Raw genomic sequence first — 19,978 nt, forward strand, 5'->3', positions numbered from 1 at the left:
GAATTTCTGGAATTATTTATATTCAGAAAAATGAATTATGACGTCAGCATGAGGTAATGCTGACGTCAGCAGGTCAACTGGTCGGCTGACCAGTCAAACCAGACAGGTGGGTCCAGTGGGACCCACATGTCAGCCTCTGTTAGTCTAATATCTATTTAAACTAATCTAACAGTATAATTAGAGGGGTGGGCCACATATGTCAGTGAGTGATTAGTTAAAATAATTATTTTTATTTATAAAACATTTTCTTTTTAATTTTCTTTTTTTGTTTTTGCGGCGGGGCCCGCATGTCAGTGACTGGGCCTGCCCAGTCAGCAGTTGACTGGGTCAACCCAGTCAACTGGGCCCGTGGGGGCCACTGGCAGTGACCCAGGGGTGGGGCCCGGCCGGCCACGTCGGCAGGGCACCGGAGAGGGGCTCCGGCGAGCTCCAGCGCGGCGGCGATGCGCGGGTGAGCTTCGGGTTTCGCCCACAGTGGGTTTGCGGTGGCGGGGCTGGGCGCGTACGACGCGGCTCGACGTCGCGCGTCCAACGGCGGTGGCCGGAGGGGCTGGAACGGCCGGAGACGTGCGCTACGAACTCGCCGGCGGCGAGGAGCTACGGGTGCCCGAGGGGAGCTACGCTAGAGCGCGCGAACGGCCGAACTAGCTAGCTAGGTGGGTGCGGCACGGTGCGGTCGGGCTAGCGAGCCAACGCCCGTGACCATTTGGTCACCGGAGACACGCCGGCGGCGAGCTCCGCGGCGTGGCGTTCGGGCGCGCGCGGGGAAGTAGCTACGGAGCGCGAGCGAGCTAGCGGAGAGAGGGAGGAGGTAGAGGAGCTCACCGCGCGGCGCAAGAAGGGCCCGTGGGTGCTTAGGAGCAGCAGGTCGTCGCCGGGGAAGAAGGGGGTCGCCGGCGTCCGAAGATGAAGGCGAGCTTGGTGCGTTCGTTGTAGGGGCTCCGGTCTCCAACGGGCTGCACTAGACGCAGCAGCGGGCGACGGCGGTCCTTGGAGACACCTTGGGGCGGCGAGGCGGGCACGGTGGCCGTGTGAACGACGGTGAACGGCGGCGAGCGCTCTCGGGCAGAGGGGAACGGAGGGGAGAGGGAGGGGGATCTGGCGGGGGAGAAGGCGCAGAGGCCGAGGGAGAGCAGGGGCGAGTGGGAGAGAGGCCCGAGGAGGCGGGGGAGCTGGCGCCCTTATCCTCCCCGTCGCCGGCGAGGGGGTGCGGCGGGGACGGCCACTGTTCCGTCCCCGGTCGGGGGAACAGGAAGGGGACGCGGGGGAGGGGAGGTGGGCTGGGCCGGGGCGCGGGTGGCGGCCCAGCTTGGGCCGGGGGGGGGGGGGGGGTTTGGGCCGCGGGTCCAGTGGGGGGGAAAGGCCTGCTCCCCTTTTTTTCCTTTTCTCTGACTGTTTCTGTTTTCTGTTTTATTTCATTTAAAAGTATTTAGACATTTTATAAAAATGTGTTTTCTCCACCATAATTACCAGTGTATTATTTAGAACCCACTGGACATTTTTGTTTGAATTTTTGAAACTTTTATTTTCCACTTTAATTATATTTGAAGTTTGAACTAGGAGTTTGAAAAGGAAGGTGATCCAAATGTGATCAAGCCCTGTTTAGCACATGATTAGCTTAATCACAGGGGGTTACTGTAGCATGATTCTCAGGGTGTTACAAATCTCCTCCACTACAAGAAATCTCGTCCCGAGATTTAGGAGGTAGAAGGAAACAGTGCGGGGTATTCTTCGCGCAGACGATCCTCTCGTTCCCAAGTGGCCTCATCTTCAGAATGGTGTGACCACTGGACTTTGAGAAACTTGATCGCCTTCTGACGTGTGCGGCGTTCAGCTTGGTCGAGAATGCGGACCGAATGCTCCTTATAGGAGAGGTCTTGCTGCAATTCGAGCACTTCGTGATCCACCGCTCGGATTGGATCCTTGAAGCAACGGCGGAGCTGTGACACATGGAACACATCGTGAACCTGAGAAAGGTTCGGCGGTAGTTCTAGTTGGTATGCCACTTTTCCACGCCTTTCGAGAATAGTGAATGGGCCAATATAGCGAGGAGCTAGTTTGCCCTTGATCCCGAAGCGGTGAGCACCCTTCATAGGTGTGACTCGAAGATAAGCCTTTTCGCCAGGTTGATAGACCATGTCTTTATGATGACGGTCATACTGACTCTTCTGACGTGACTGAGCAGTCTTGAGATTCTCGCGAATAATGCGGACTTGTTCTTCGGCATCTTGGATAATATCCGGACCGAAGAGTGGACGTTCCCCAGTTTCTGACCAGTTCAGGGGGGTTCGGCACTTTCGTCCATATAACACTTCGAAGGGGGCCATCTTCAGACTAGCTTGATAGCTATTATTATAAGAGAACTCAGCATACGGGAGAGATTCCTCCCATTTCTTGCCAAAGGAAATAACGCAAGCTCGAAGCATGTCTTCGAGAACTTGATTGACGCGTTCAACTTGTCCTTGCGATTGAGGATGAAACGCAGTACTAAATGACAGATGAGTGCCCATAGCTTCTTGGAAACTTGCCCAGAATCTTGAAGTGAATAAGCTGCCACGGTCTGAGCTGATAACCAATGGAATACCGTGGAGTGAAACAATCCTGGACATATAGAGCGTTGCCAACTGGCTAGCAGTGATCGTTTCTTTGACCGCCAGAAAATGTGCAACTTTGGAAAGCCGGTCAATGACGACAAGAATAGCATCATTACCTTTCTGCGATTTGGGAAATCCAGTGACGAAGTCCATCTCAACATGGTCCCATTTCCATTCAGGAATAGAGATAGGTTGCAGAGTTCCAGCAGGCCTTTGATGTTCTGCTTTGATATGACGGCAAACGTCACACTCAGCAACATAACGAGCAATGTCTTGCTTCATATTAGTCCACCAGAATCTCTGACGGATATCTTGGTACATCTTTGTACTACCAGGATGGATACTTAGAGGCGTATCATGAGCTTCTTTCATAACTTCCTGTGTCATATCCAGGTTTTACTCTGCACATGGCACCACTAGGCGGCCCTTGAAGTATAGGGTGCCATCTTCAGAAATGGTGAAGAATGAGGGCTTTCCTTCTGCGAGGTAGCGCTTAATCTTGTGGGCTTCAGAGTCATACCTCTGTAGCCTTTTGATGCTGTCCTCGAGATCTGGTTTAGCAACTAGGGTATTGAGGGAACCCTGGGTAACAACGTGGAGGTTCACCTTGCCAAATTCTTTAGGAGGGGGAGCGAGTGCACCCGGAGGAACAATATGGAGGTTCAGCTTCCTGAATTCTTCAACAAGCGAGGGCTGAACTTTATGAACCTGGAGGTGGTTGCAGTAAGACTTGCGGCTCAAGGCATCAGCCATTACATTAGCCTTGCCTGGCGTATAGGAGATACCCAAGTCAAAGTCTGCAACAAGCTCCATCCATCTCTGTTGACGGAGGTTCAGATCTGGCTGAGTAAACAGATACTTCAGACTTTGGTGGTCAGTGAAGATCTCGCAACGATTACCAAGAAGGTAATGTCGCCACTGCTTCAGCGCATGAATGACGGCAGCAAGTTCGAGGTCGTGAACTGGGTAGTTCTCTTCGTGAGGGCGCAATTGTCGAGAGGCATAAGCAATCACTCTGCGGTCTTGCATTAGGACACAGCCTAATCCTTGACGGGAAGCGTCGCAGTAAATGACGAAGTCCTTCTTAGTATCAGGTGGAGCTAGAACTGGGGCAGAAGTCAATTTGTCTTTGAGTGCCTGGAAACTTTCCTGACATTTGTCTGTCCATTGGAACTTGACGCCCTTATGTAACAGGTTAGTCAGAGGCCTGGCGATCTTAGAGAAGTTCTCGACGAATCGACGGCAATAGCTGGCGAGACCGAGAAAACTTCTGACTTGCTTAACGTTCTTGGGAGGAGTCCAATCAAGAATAGCCTGAACTCGCTCGGGGTTGACGGCAATACCATCCTTAGAGATGACATGCCCCAGATAGGTTACTTCGGGTAGCCAGAATTCACATTTAGAGAACTTGGCATATAGTTGATGTTCTCGTAGCTTTTCCAGCACAAGTCGAAGATGTTCAGCATGTTCTTCTTCGTTCTTGGAAAATATCAGGATATCATCCAGATAAACCACGACGAACTTGTCGAGGTAATCCATGAATATATAGTTCATTAGACGAGAGAAGGTGGCTGGAGCATTGGTTAAACCGAAAGACATGACGGTGTACTCGTATGAACCATAGCGAGTCACGAAGGCGGTCTTTGGGATATCCTCTTCACGAACACGGATCTGGTGGTAGCCCAACCTCAAGTCGAGCTTAGAGAACACTGACGAACCCGCCAGTTGATCATACAGATCATTGATCCGAGGAAGAGGGTATTTATTCTGAATGGTAGCTTGATTTATAGGACGGTAGTCTTGAAGCAATCGGTTAGTCCCATCCTTCTTCTTGACAAAGAGAGAAGGTGCTCCCCAAGGAGAGCAACTTGGACGAATGAATCCTTTGCGAAGAGACTTGTCGATTTGCTCCTTAAGCTCAAGGAGTTCATGCGGCGGCATTTTGTAGGGTCGCTTGGCTATAGGAGTGGTGCCTGGTTTCAAGTCGATGATGAATTCGACAGCTCTAGCAGGGGGAATCCCTGGAAGTTCTTCAGGGAAGACGTCGAGGAATTCACGCACGACGGGAATGTTTTCAATGCCCTCGAGTGGTGCAGCGTTCAATGCATTCAATGCATAGAGCCTTGCCTCGGCATTTTGCACCAGATGGGCTTGGTAAGTAACTATCTCATCTGAAGGGTGTAGCAGATGGACGGTCTTAGTGGTGCAAACGATTGAAGCAGTATGCGCTTTTAACCAATTCATTCCCAGAATGAGATCAATGCTACAGGACTTCAGTACGATGGGAGAGACAAGAAATTCCAGTCCTTCAATTTCAACAGTAACATCGCGACTAACCATAGAGGTTTGGCATTGGCCCGCAGGGGTGTGTACCACTAGCGGAGTGTTTATCTCTTCGTAATGAATGCCATGCAGGAATGCAAATTCTGCTGATATGAATGAATGGGATGCTCCTGTATTAAATAAAACGGATGCTGGTACTGAATTTACGAGGAGTGTACCCATCACAGTAGCAGGCTGGTCTTGAGCTTCGCTGAGATCAACGTGGTTGGCATGAGCACGACCTTGAGACTTAGCATTGTTGTTGCGGGGCTGGTTGTTACCACGGCCAGCTGCTGGAAGGGCCAGTTGATTCTGATTCTGATAGCAGTTCCTGGCAAAGTGACCCGGTTGACCACACTTGAAGCACAGACCATTATCTGGAGTGGGAACAGGAGCCCCAGGTGGGGGAGCTGGTAGCCTTGACTGCTTAGATGGTGGAGGAGGCAGACGCGGTGCAGCATAAGATTTCCTGGGAGCAGGTGCATTTGGACGATACATGCTGTTTGGGATCCATATCTTACGCTTCTGTGAGGGCGAGCCCGAAGATGAGCCCGTGTCACGGTTGCGCCTCTGAGAGCTCTGGTATTCCTGCAGACCAGTCTCGACATTGATGGCCTTATTCACCAAGGTGGCGAAATCGGCGAAGTCATGCACTAGAAGTGCGAGCTTGATGTCAGCTTGTAGTCCATCACGGAACTTCTCCTGTCTGCGTGCATCAGTTGCAATGTCTTCTTCAGCATAGCGGGACAAGTCCAGAAACTCCCGCTGATAAGCTTCAACAGTTTTGTTGCCTTGGGTGAGGTTGCGGAACTCACGCTTCTTCCGGTCCATGACTCCCTGAGGAATGAAGCGGGCACGGAAAGCTGCTTGGAAGTCTGGCCATGTGATGATTGTTCCAGCTGGCAGAGTACGCCTGTGGCTGTCCCACCATTGAGCTGCGGGTCCCTTCAAGAAGAAGGAAGCAAAATTGACATAGCTGGCAGGGGCTACATCAGCAGACTCCATCTCATAGGTGATGTCACGGAGCCAGTCATCAGCATCCAAAGGCTGAGTTGAGCTGCGGTAGATGGTTGGGTTGAGGCGTATGAAATCTTGAAGAGTCACTTGGGCTGGCTGCTGGTTCATATTGGGGCGAGGAAACTGAGCCATCATATTTTCCATGAATTGGCGGTTCAGTTCAAACTGTTGGATCATACCAGCCTTGTACTCAGGTGGTGGTGGGGCATCGCCACCACGACCACGACCACCTGGTCTAACCATCCTGCTAATATATAACAGGGGTAGTTCAGCATTTGAGAAAATTTGCAATGACAAGAATCATTCATGATGAAACATGCATAATTGGAAGGAGCACGATAGCTACTACATAGTAGTCGGCATAACTTACAAAAGGGTTCATGTATATAGTTCAGTACATAGAGTTCAGTACATAAACTAAAACATCATAGGCGGCACACAGGCTCGCGGCGACTGCAACTAATACTACAAGCAAGCCTACATCAGTCCCAAGAGGTACTGTGGAGGTAATCGTAGCCCGACAGCTGGTAGTGAGGCAACAGATAGCTCTCCACGTCAGCAGACTGGGGGCCGCGGATACTCAGGTGTAGAGCCCGACGCTCAGGTGGCAGAAGAGGACCAAGTGCGGGAGAGTAGCCTCCCACCTCTGGCCAACCGACACCGTGGGGCATCACAGTCCTGGCTGGGTAGATCGCAGAATGCGGTACCTGTCCAGACCGGACAAAGGGGTGCAGCAGCGTCAGAGCACGGTAAAGGTGCTGACGGGTGGTGTACATCTCGTGGCGAAGAGCTCGGTTAGCTCGATCCAGCCCATCAGCATGCAGAACCAGGTGCTGATGGTAGAAGGGCTCTCGGGTGACAGTGGAGTAGGCAGCAGTATAGTATCCCTCTGCACCAACATCAGAGGCGATAGCAATGTGCCTGAAAGGGGAGGTGTCCAACTCCCGATACTCTCCACGAAGACGTGTCAGAGCAGCATAGGCTGCATCGTGGACAGCCATATCGATGGTCACACCAACACCATGTGCGGTGTGCAGCACAGTAGTGGAGTCGTACTCCCGAGAGTAGAGGTGGACGATGGCACGGTACTGCTCCTGGTTAAAGTCATGGTACTCCTCGTAGACGGTGTACTCAGGGTGCCAGCGATAACCCAGATAGGTCATCATCTCAGCTAGCACCGCAGGTGATCCCGAGGCACCAATGGCCATCGTGTGGCGAACAACCTGCCTCATGGGTTCCATCTGAAAGCAAAGACGTTTCAAAGGAGTCAAATGACAGTGTGTGAATTGATCAAAATACTATTCTGAGAAACAACTATGGCTTATCCAACTTTGGGGTGAATGTGGTCACGGGATCCTAGTGTTAGAGTTAGTAAATTTGTTTAACCCGAGTAGAAGAGAGTTCAGAGTCCCAGAGTAAAGGTCGAGGAGTAAAAGATCCTAGTACCACCCAATGGCGACGTGGGCCCGTAAGCCGCACAGCCATGTTAGTAAAAGTTTTGCAATGTCTAGACTCGACTTCGGCCAAGGAGTGTGGAAGGGGGGTTCCTACAGGCAGTCGGCTCTGATACCAACTTGTGACGCCCCCGATTTGACCGTACACTAATCATGCACGCAAATGTGTACGACCAAGATCAGGGACTCACGGGAAGATATCACAACACAACTCTAAAACATAAATAAGTCATACAAGCATCATAATACAAGCCAGGGGCCTCGAGGGCTCGAATACAAGTGCTCGATCATAGACGAGTCAGCGGAAGCAACAATATCTGAGTACAGACATAAGTTAAACAAGTTTTGCCTTAAGAAGGCTAGCACAAAAGTAGCAACGATCGAAAAGGCAAGGCCTCCTGCCTGGGACCTCCTAACTACTCCTGGTCGTCGTCAGCGGCCTGCACGTAGTAGTAGGCACCTCCAATGCCGTGGGAGTCGTCGTCGACGGTGGCGTCTGGCTCCTGAACTCCGACATCTGATTGCGACAATCCGGTATAGAAAGGGGAAAAGAGGGAGAAAAGCAACCGTGAGTACTCATCCAAAGTACTCGCAAGCAAGGAGCTACACTATATATGCATGGGTATATGTGTAAAGAGGCATATCAGTGGACTGAACTGCAGAATGCCGGAATAAGAGGGGGATAGCTAGTCCTGTCGAAGACTAAGCTTCTGGACATCTCCATCTTGCAGCATGTAGAAGAGAGTAGCTTGAAGTCCTCCAAGTAGCATCGCATAGCATAATCCTACCCGGCGATCCCCTCCTCGTCACCCTGTTAGAGAGCGATCACCGGGTTGTATCTGGCACTTGGAAGGGTGTATTTTATTCAGTATCCAGTTCTAGTTGTCATAAGCTCAAGGTACAACTCCGGGTCGTCCTTTTTCCGAGGGACACGGCTATTCGAATAGATAAACTTCCCTGCAGGGGTGCACCACATAACCCAACACGCTCGATCCCATTTGGCCGGACACACTTTTCTGGGTCATGCCCGGCCTCATAAGATCAACACGTCGCAGCCCCACCTAGGCTCAACAGAGAGGTCAGCACGCCGGTCTAAACCTATGCGCGCAGGGGTCTGGGCCCATCGCCCTATGCACACCTGCACGTTGCGAACGCGGCCGCGAGCAGACCTAGCAACCCACACGATCACGGCGGTTATGTCAAAGCGGTCCAACACGGCGCGCGCCACTCAGTCGCTGACGTCAAAAGAGCTTCGGCTGATACCACGACGTCGGGATACCCATAACTACTCCCACGTAGATGGTTAGTGCGTATAGACCAAATGGCCAGACTCAGATCAAATACCAAGATCTCGTTAAGCGTGTTAAGTATCCGCGAACGCCGACCAGGGCCAGGCCCACCTCTTACCTAGGCGGTCTCAACCTGCCCTGTCGCTCCGCCACAAAGATCCACTTGCGGGTACTCCTACGAGCCGACCCGACTTTAGTCATCACATGTGTCATGTATATAGTATATAAGTATATGCCCGTGATCACCGCCCAGGTGATCATGGCCCGATAGTATAGCACAGCAGACGGACAAGAATGTAGGGCCACTGATGGAAATCTAGCATCCTATACTAAGCATGTAGAATTGCAGGTAAAGGTAGTAACAATAGTAGCAAGGATAGGCTATGTATCAGAATAGGATATCGAAAAGCAGTAACATGCTACACTACTCTAATGCAAGCAGTAGAGATTAGAGTAGGCGATATCTGGTGATCAAAGGGGGGGCTTGCCTGGTTGCTCTGGCAAGTAGGAGGGGTCGTCGACTCCGTAGTCGAACTGGGCAGCAGCAGTGTCGGTCTCGTAGTCTACCGGAGAGAAGGGGGGGAAGAAACAGTAAATACAATGCAAACATAAGCATGACGATGCGTGACATGACAATGAGCGGTGCTAGGGGTGCCCTAACGCGACAGTAGGTGTTACCGGGGAAGGGGGGGAACATCCGGGAGGTATTCCCGATGTTTCGCGTTTTCGGACAGACGGACCGAAGGGGGAAAGTTGCTAGTTCGATAGGTTAGGGAGGTGTGGTGGAGGAACGGACTGCGTATTCGGATTCGTCTCGTCGCTCTGAGCAACTTTCATATAGAAAACAATTTCATCCGAGTTACGGTTTAAAAGATATGAATTTTCAAAGTTTATTTGAATTTCTGGAATTATTTATATTCAGAAAAATGAATTATGACGTCAGCATGAGGTAATGCTGACGTCAGCAGGTCAACTGGTCGGCTGACCAGTCAAACCAGACAGGTGGGTCCAGTGGGACCCACATGTCAGCCTCTGTTTGTCTAATATCTATTTAAACTAATCTAACAGTATAATTAGAGGGGTGGGCCCCATATGTCAGTGAGTGATTAGTTAAAATAATTATTTTTATTTATAAAACATTTTCTTTTTAATTTTCTTTTTTTGTTTTTGCGGCGGGGCCCGCATGTCAGTGACTGGGCCTGCCCAGTCAGCAGTTGACTGGGTCAACCCAGTCAACTGGGCCCGTGGGGGCCACTGGCAGTGACCCAGGGGTGGGGCCCGGCCGGCCACGTCGGCAGGGCACCGGAGAGGGGCTCCGGCGAGCTCCAGCGCGGCGGCGATGCGCGGGTGAGCTTCGGGTTTCGCCCACAGTGGGTTTGCGGGGGCGGGGCTGGGCGCGTACGACGCGGCTCGACGTCGCACATCCAACGGCGGTGGCCGGAGGGGCTGGAACGGCCGGAGACGTGCGCTACGAACTCGCCGGCGGCGAGGAGCTACGGGTGCCCGAGGGGAGCTACGCTAGAGCGCGCGAACGGCCGAACTAGCTAGCTAGGTGGGTGCGGCACGGTGCGGTCGGGCTAGCGGGCCAGCGCCTGTGACCATTTGGTCACCGCAGACACGCCGGCGGCGAGCTCCGCGGCGTGGCGTTCGGGCGCGCGCGGGGAAGTAGCTACGGAGCGCGAGCGAGCTAGCGGAGAGAGGGAGGAGGTAGAGGAGCTCACCGCGCGGCGCAAGAAGGGCCCGTGGGTGCTTAGGAGCAGCAGGTCGTCGCCGGGGAAGAAGGGGGTCGCCGGCGTCCGAAGATGAAGGCGAGCTTGGTGCGTTCGTTGTAGGGGCTCCGGTCTCCAACGGGCTGCACCAGACGCAGCAGCGGGCGACGGCGGTCCTTGGAGACACCTTGGGGCGGCGAGGCGGGCACGGTGGCCGTGTGAACGACGGTGAACGGCGGCGAGCGCTCTCGGGCAGAGGGGAACGGAGGGGAGAGGGAGGGGGATCTGGCGGGGGAGAAGGCGCAGAGGCCGAGGGAGAGCAGGGGCGAGTGGGAGAGAGGCCCGAGGAGGCGGGGGAGCTGGCGCCCTTATCCTCCCCGTCGCCGGCGAGGGGGTGCGGCGGGGACGGCCACTGTTCCGTCCCCGGTCGGGGGAACAGGAAGGGGACGCGGGGGGGGAGGTGGGCTGGGCCGGGGCGCGGGTGGCGGCCCAGCTTGGGCCGGGGGGGGGGGGGTTTGGGCCGCGGGTCCAGTGGGGGGGAAAGGCCTGCTCCCCTTTTTTTCCTTTTCTCTGACTGTTTCTGTTTTCTGTTTTATTTCATTTAAAAGTATTTAGACATTTTATAAAAATGTGTTTTCTCCACCATAATTACCAGTGTATTATTTAGAACCCACTGGACATTTTTGTTTGAATTTTTGAAACTTTTATTTTCCACTTTAATTATATTTGAAGTTTGAACTAGGAGTTTGAAAAGGAAGGTGATCCAAATGTGATCAAGCCCTGTTTAGCACATGATTAGCTTAATCACAGGGGGTTACTGTAGCATGATTCTCAGGGTGTTACAATGCTAATAGAGGCAAAGGTGTCCTGTCTGTCGATGAGATGGTGGCTATCGTTTTGGAGGAAGTCGACTTTGACGATCCGACTACGAACGTGCGAGGACATCGTGCCTTAGCAATCGCTAAACCAACTCCGAGAGGTTATTGACCACGCCGGAGCACGATCAACCTGACCACGAAGGTCTGTTTCCTGCAGGCAAACGAAGAACAAGCAAGAAACTAAGATTGCAATCTGGATATTGTGAATATAAGAGGAAAGCTTTATTGATCAAGCTGGGGTTTTGTGACGCCTTTGTCTGGTCGTTGAACACAAACGAAGTACGCGAAGTTGCAGCTATGGCAAACTTTAATTTAAACAAAACCCAAAGTCTAAACGGTGCCCTAAGGGCTGTATATATGGAGGAAGAGGGGGAAATTTCGTGGCCCTTGGGGAAGGGTCCGAAACCAACCCTATCTCTTGTTTCCCCACACATACGGACTCTAAAAACAGCCTATAGTTATGTATTTCAAAATTACATGGGTCTGGCCAAATAATAAGGTGACGCAGCACCTGGAATAGCCTATGGACGAATATTATGAAGTGGCATCTTGTATATTTCATCCAAGGCTTCATGCACTCATTATGGTGGCTTCAAAGTCCTGAAATCATCACTTGTAACTCCGTTCTTGTTCCCCTCACGCATGCCATCATCTTCATGCCTGGTCTTGCTCCAGTGTTCATCCCTCTTATCCATGACAGGCCCTTCATTTGTAAGCAAAACAAAAATATCCAATTTAGGCAGCATCGTATTCTCATGAACATTAGAATCATTACCAAGAAACGGAAGTACCTGATAATTTAATTGGCGTGCGCGAGCTCTTGTAATAGCAGTAGGGGCTGTGGGTGTAACAATGGTATTGATGTCATCATCAGACGCAATACATGGCTCCTGAAGACGCTGACAGGAATGAATGTTTAGTTGCTCAACATGTTTTGAGTGTGCAGGTCACACAAGCTGAGCAAAATCAGAGGCATAATTTGTTCCATACAGAGGGAGTTGTGAAGGAACGTTCTGTTCGCGTCATCATAGATGGAGGGAGCTGCAACAACTTGGCTAGCATGGTGATGCGGAGCATCCCAAGGTCATTCCCATTGACATATCATCGTCTCACCAAGTTCCTAGTGGACCCATGGCACGAGCACGTGCAAGAGCTCTCGAAACCGAGGTGACATCTCTCCTCTCACAATTCCACTTCGATGCACATGAGACATGGTTACTATCTCAAACGGAGACATTGTGCATACTCAGGTACCAAGGAATTAGCCATGGAGAAGCTAAGGAGCAAGGAGGATCGGAAGAGGAAGACTTGCATGAAGACGGAGAGGAAATCAGCTAAGTCCCAGGCTGGCCGGACGATCCGGACGAGGTCCCGGACGATCCGAACAGAGCCCGGACGATCCGGTACCCCCGTCCGGACAATCCGGCAAATCCACCCGAGAGCACCCGAAGTTGCACCTCGAAGCCGGACCATCCGGACGAGCCCCGGATCATCCGGACCCGAGCCGGACGTCAGGACCCCCCTCTGGACATCCGGGCCTCCGACGACGCCGCCCGCCTCTTCGCCTCGACCGGACCCCCTCCAGGACCATCCGGGTCCCTGAAGCCCAGATCATCCGGCTGTCCATCCGGACCACCACCTGCGTGTGCGTGTTGGGCCGAAGCCCATGTACGCCTTCGCCCCCTTTGCCTATATAAACGACCCCTCCATCACTTTTCTAGGGTTAGCATTAGTTTAGCTCATATGTGAGATAGAGCTTTGCTCATCCATACGGATCTACTCCTCGAGAGAGACCGCGGCCCCTCTTCGGAGAAGATCCACGTTGGATTCAAGACCCCCTCTTGGGTTGCCCCATGAAGACCTCCTCACGGAGAAGAACCGGTTACCCTATGTATCGTCCCTTGTGTGCTTTAGACCGTGTGATCTCTATGTGTACTCGGATCTAGCACATGTGTGACTATAACTTGTTGGTTTGAGAGATCCTCTTGTGTTTTCCGTTGTGTTTCCCCGTGTGTTCTTCGTGTTCTTAGTTGGGATCCACTCCTTTCATGAAAGATCGGCCGTATAGGGTTCCACCCTACATCATCTTGGTATCATGAGCCATGTTGATCACGATTTCGGAGCCTCCCCTCTTCGTTTTCTAGCTTGATTATGTTGTGTTCTTCCCTAATTCAAAATTTCCCCACAGAAATAGCCCTCAATTTTTTTGTGATTTGTGAGTTTTGTTGATTTTGATCCGTGAATTTGTTGTGTTGCAAGTGGATCTTACCTTTCCCCACCATCTCGACCTCGCAATCCATCCAAAATCTACGAAATCATGGAATTTGACCCCGAGTTCGAGTTCATCCCGAGCCATCCCTGTGAGCAGTTGACCCGCCCGGATCATCCCGCCTTTGACCCAGATCATCCGGCTCCTAGCCCGGATAATCCGGCTATCTCTGCCGAAACTGCATTTTCTGCAGTTTTTAACATCCACCACCTACGCCTCCGCATACCAACTTCCACCTACACCACCTAACTTACACCAACCCCTTCGATACACCAAACCCTACCACCACGTTTTTCCGCTACCACTTCCATCATGATTTTTGACACGTTTTGGTCTTTGTGAATTGGAGTTGCGGTTTCCGTGTCCTATTGTGTTTCGGCTATCTAGGTATGGTTCGACATCGACATCACCGCCGCCTTTTCGCTCATTTTCGCAACGGACTCGTCATCAACGGTAACCTCATCTTGGTATCGTGATATCATCATACATTCTTGCCAATGCATTGATAACCCCATAGCCTTACTTTTTGCATAGCTTACCCATCGAGACTAGCCTTTGAGTATTGCCGGCAACGTGACTTGTGCACATTAATGATCATACTTCCCATAGCATACATACCATATCATCGTGGTGCATACCTTGGTATCATCTATTGTGTCACAAAGTTGTCATCGCATACACTCAATTGCTATCTTGGTTCGTGAAGCATTGCATGAGAAAAGAGCTCCAATGAGAAAGAGCCAAACATGCTTTTAAGCAAAAGGGAAAGATAAGCAAAGAGCTTATAAGAAAGAACCATAGCATCATACAACATTAAGATTGTCATACTCGATCATACCGGGATACCATACATATAGCATACTTGGGATAGAAGTCGTTACATTTTTGCTAAGTAGGTTGTGCACAAGTTCGTATCCGCATATTGTGCAATCGTGCTAGCATCTCTCTAGTGTTGTGCAACAAGAGCATTTTCGTGGATTCCACATTTTGGCTCATTCCTTGGTTGCACGACCCCACTTATCTATTTGCGTGTGTGTTTCCGTGTACCATATCTTGATATTTGTCTACTTGTTGCATTTGCAAATTTGTGAATCTTTTCCAACATTATTGAGTCTCACTTACAATTGCATCAAATTTTGTGCCACCATCCTAACCGAGCTCCACCATAAGCTTTTACTTGTGTAGGTGTGAGAAACCGACAAAAATTGGTACCAATTATGCTATTTCCTTGTTATACATTGGAGTGATCATTGATCCATCTTCAACATCAGTCAAGCTACATTTGGTATAAGTTCTTCTCTTTCTCCCACTCACATATTTGTTGCAATGATGGATAGGCCAAGTACTTCTACCAACCCACTCTTCCTTGAGCAAGACGATGATCCGAACAACTAAGTCACCAAGCTACACCTATTTGGAATGCAACGAGCCTTGCATGAAGAGCAACTAGCAATGAGCGACCGCATAGACAACCTCGCCACCGACTTGCGACTCTTCGAGCAACGTACAAGAGACTACTTCGACAACAGAAGCACGAGAATGACGCAAGAATGGACAAGATTCATGCCTTGTTGGTCAACCGCTCTTCTACCACTTTGTCCTACTCAAGAAGGGGCCGCTCGATTCGACACTCCGACGACACCATCTCCGGCTCAAGTACCCCGACATCGAATACTCTTCGTCATGCCGAGCGTCAAGATCGTCAAGCCAACTGCAATCCTCTACACGACACCGACTCTCAATAGCATCGACATCGTCAAAACCAAGCTACATTTGCGCAAGCACAAGAACGACAACGTCAACGCCAACAAGAACAAGAGGAGCGAGCGCGCCAACACCAAGATGCACAAGATGCCGAGGCACAACGCCAAGAACACCAACTACGTGAAGCTCAAGCACTTGAGGCGCAACGTGCCCTCCGAGATTCAAGTCGAGCCGTAGCCACGCGCAACCGGCAAGCTCGTGAGCAACAAGAAGGGCTTCGCGATGAAGTTCAAGAAAGGATTTATCAATCACGTGTGCATCGCCAAACTCCTCATCAAGATCGACAAGCGCCTCCTCAAGCTAGACAAGAACATCAAGTTCATCGAGAGCATGAAGACAATGGAAATCCTCCACGACAAGAGCAACATGAGGTTGTCAACCCTCCTCGCCAAGAGCAACATGAGTTTGTCAATCCTCAACGACATGGGCGTAATCACCCTCGACCCCAAGACAATGAAGAACAACGTTACGGCAAGCTCAAGTTCACCATGCCCAAGTTCACCGGAAGCAGTAACCCCGAAGAGTACATATCATGGGCATTGAAGGTTGACAAAATATTCTGCTTGCACAACTATGAACAAGAGAAGAAGATCGCGATGGCATCCCTTCAGTTCCAAGACTACGTCCTCATTTGGTGGGAACAACTCATTGAGCGCCGAGAGGCAAAAGGTGAACCATCAATCACCACTTGGGCGCAAATGAAGGATGTCATGAGAGCATGTTTCGTGCCTACCTACTACAATCGCGACCTATTCAAGAAACTCCAACTCCTCAAGCAAGGAACCAAGAGAGTTGAAGAGTACTACAAGGAAATGGAGATTGCAATGATTCGAGCCAATGTCACGGAAGATGATGAGCAAACTATGGCACATTTCTTGAATGGACTCAATCATCCTACCAAGAAGATCGCCAACTTCCAACCATACTCGAACATCATTGAGCTAGTGCATCAAGCTACCAAAGCGGAACGCCAAGTGCAAGATGACTTCAAGTATGCCAAGTTCTCATCAAAGTCCTATGGCCTCTCCAACAATCAAGCTTAAACGACTCCAACAACTTCTACCTCAACCAAGCCATCTACTAGCAACGGCGACAAGTCAAGTTACAAGAAAACTTCGACAACCTCAAGTGGTCCTCCTACTACAAGCAACTTCAAGCCCAGAGCTTCATCATCATCTACCCCAACCGATGAGACCATCAAGACAAGTTCCTTCAAATGCTTCACATGCGGCGGCCGAGGCCACAAGACCTTTGAGTGTACAAACAAGCGCACCATGATCCTCAATGACGACGGAACCTATGACTCCACGAGTGAAGGAGAAATGGAAGCCCTTGACCAAGTGGCCATAGACCGGCAAGTGAATGAAGACGAAGATGATCAAATCTTTTGTGACGAAGATTCAAGCCCCGCTCTTGTTGTCTCCAAGGTCTTGACTCTTCAACATCAACAGGAAGAAGACCAAAGATGCCATATCTTCCAAACCAAGGCCGACATCAATGGAAGGTCCGTCAAAGGTCATCATCGATGGTGGGAGTTGCCAGAACCTTGCAAGTGAAAAACTATGCTCCAAGCTCCAATTGGTCAAGATGAAGCACCCGCACCCCTACAAGGTTCAATGGCTAAGCGATAATGGCACCATCCAAGTCGAGCATAGGGTACAAGATTCTTTCAAGATCGGAGCTTACGAAGACACTTTGGAGTGTGATATCCTTCCGATGACCATTTGCCACCTCCTTCTTGGACGGCCGTGGCAATTTGACCGAGGTGTCATCCACAATGGGCATACAAACCACTATAGCTTCAAGATGAAAGGAAAAGAATATGTACTACGACCTATGTCTCCAAACCAAGTGATTGCCGACAAGCAAGCCACCCATCATGGAGAAAATAGTGAGAGAGCGAACCACGAAAAAGAGAGTGAGCGCCACAAGCCCAAATTGAGTGCCTCCACGATGAGCGATAAGAAAGCTTAGTCCTTTTTGCCACCAAACGTGAGATGAGAGAAGTGTATGAGAACCCATCAAGTGTCATGCACTATGACCTTTTGTGCAAGGCCGAGGCACCAAAAACTAACACCTCTCACAATCTACCTTTGGTGTTATCTTCTCTATTGCAGGAATTCCAAGATGTTTTCCCCGACGAGCTACCTCCGGGTCTACCTCCACTACGAGGCATCAAGCACCGCATCGACCTCATCCCAGGAGCACCTCTTCCAAAAAAGACCCCATACCGCGCCAACCCCGAAGAAACCAAAGAAATACAAAGGCAAGTAAAGCATCTCATAGACCATGGACATGTGCGTGAAAGTTTGACTCCTTGTGTTGTACTGGTCATTCTTGTGCCAAAAAGAGACGGTAGCTTGTGTTCCGATTGTAGACCTATCAATGCTATCACCGTTCGCTATAGGTACCCCATTCCACACCTTGATGATATGCAAGATGAACTTAGCGGTGCCACTATTTTTTCCAAAATTGATCTTAAAAGTGTTTACTATCAAATACGCATACAAGAGGGTGATGAATCGAAAACCGCTTTCAAAACAAAGTTTGGTTTGTATGAGTGGTTAGTCATGCATATGGGTTTATCGAAAGCACCCAGTACTTTCATGTGGCTTATGCATTATGTGTTTCGCCCTTATATTGGTGAGTTTGTTGTGGTCTACTTCGACGATATCCTTGTTTTTAGCAAATCTCTCAAAGATCATGTCAGCCACCTTCGAACCGTGCTACAAACTCTTCGAAAAGAGCGACTTCATGCTAATATGGAAAAATGCCTTTTTGGTGTTGATAAGCTTGTTTTCTTGGGTTTTGTAGTATCCTCTAAGGGTGTTCATGTTGATGAATCTAAGATCAATGCTATTAAAACTTGGCCCCAACCAACCAATTTGCAACAAGTGCGTAGTTTCCTTGGTTTAGCCGGTTTCTACCGTAGATTGGTGAAGGATTTTAGCACCATTGCTTCACCTTTGCATGCTTTGAGTAAGAAAAATGCACCATTTGTTTGGGGACCATCCCAAGACACCGCTTTCAATGAGCTTAAGAATTTGCTTACTCATGCTCCCGTGGTTGCATTACCCAACTTTGACAAACCTTTTGAAATTCATTGTGATGCTAGTGGTAATGGCATAGGAGGTTTGTTAACGCAAGAGAAGCGCCCCATAGCATACTTTAGCGAAAAACTTTCCGGAGCGCAACTCAATTACCCCATCTGTGATAAAGAGCTATATGATTTAGTGCGAGTTTTGCGTGAATGGGAACATTACCTCCACCCTCATGAATTCATCATCCATACCGATCAGGAAACACTTAAATACCTTAAGGGTCAAACTAAGTTGAACAAGCATCACGCTAAGTGGAGTGAATTTATAGTCATTTCCTTACGTAATCAAGTATATTAAAGGTAAGGAAAATGTTGTGGCAGATGCGCTTTCCCATATATGCATGCTTGTTACTCAACTTGAATTGAATGTCATTGGATTTGAGCACATAAAAGACTTGTATGCGCATGACCCTACTTTTGACATTCCGTATGCAAAGTGCTTGACGCATCCATCTTGGGAATGCTATTACATCAAGGATGGTTATCTTACGAGAGCTAACAAACTTTGCATCCCCGAGTCTTCTCTTCGTTTGTTGCTTTTGCAAGAATCTCATGGAGGAGGACTAATGGGACACTTTGGATGCGACAACACACTTGCTACGCTCTCCAAGAACTATTTTTGGCCCAAGATGTTCCGTGACGTCAACCGCTTCACCAAACGATGCTCTACATGTCACAAAGCTAAGTCTAAAGCTCAATCTCATGGCCTATATATGCCTCTTCCAATTCCGTACCAACCATGGGAAGATATTAGCATGGTTTTTGTGCTTGGTTTACCTAGAACTAGAAATGGAAATGATTCCGTGTTTGTTGTTGTGGACCGATTCTCTAAAATGGCACATTTTATACCATGCAACAAGATAGACGATGCTTCTCATGTTGCAAATCTCTTTTGTAGGGAAATCTTGCGCCTCCATGGAGTGCCAAAGATGATAGTCTCGGACCGCGACGTCAAATTCTTGAGTTACTTTTGGAAGTCCTTATGCGCCAGCCTCAGAATCAAGCTCTTGTTCTCTTCAGCATACCATCCTCAAACCGACGGCCAAACGGAGGTGACGAACCGCACACTATCCACTCTCCTCCGTGTGTTGATCAAGAAGAACATCAAGGAGTGGGAGGAGTGCCTACCTATCGCCGATTACGCCTACAACCGCGCAAGACATTCGACTGCCGGCAAGTCCCCCTTCGAGTTCGTCTACGGCTTCAATCTGTTGTCCCCATTGGACATCCTTCCTCTACCACTACAAGAGCGCACCAACATGGACGCGAGTGTCCGAGTGAACTACCTCAAGAAGATGCATGAAGATACACGGCACACCATCGAGCGCCAAGTACAACGACTTGCGACCAAGCTCAACGTCAACAAGCAACCCACAATATTCAACATCAGAGATCTTCCGTGGCTACACCTTCGCAAGGAACGCTTCCCCAATGAACGCAAGTCCAAACTTCTACCACAAGCCGATGGACCCTTCAAGGTGCTTGCATGCTACAACAACAACGCCTACAAGAAGGACATCCCACGCGACAAGTACTCCGTGAGCGACATATTCAACGTCAACGATCTATCTCCCTACCATGG

The sequence above is a fragment of the Aegilops tauschii genome, chromosome 5 (assembly GCF_002575655.3).
Source record: "Aegilops tauschii subsp. strangulata cultivar AL8/78 chromosome 5, Aet v6.0, whole genome shotgun sequence".
In the NCBI taxonomy this organism is placed as follows: Eukaryota; Viridiplantae; Streptophyta; class Magnoliopsida; order Poales; family Poaceae; genus Aegilops; species Aegilops tauschii.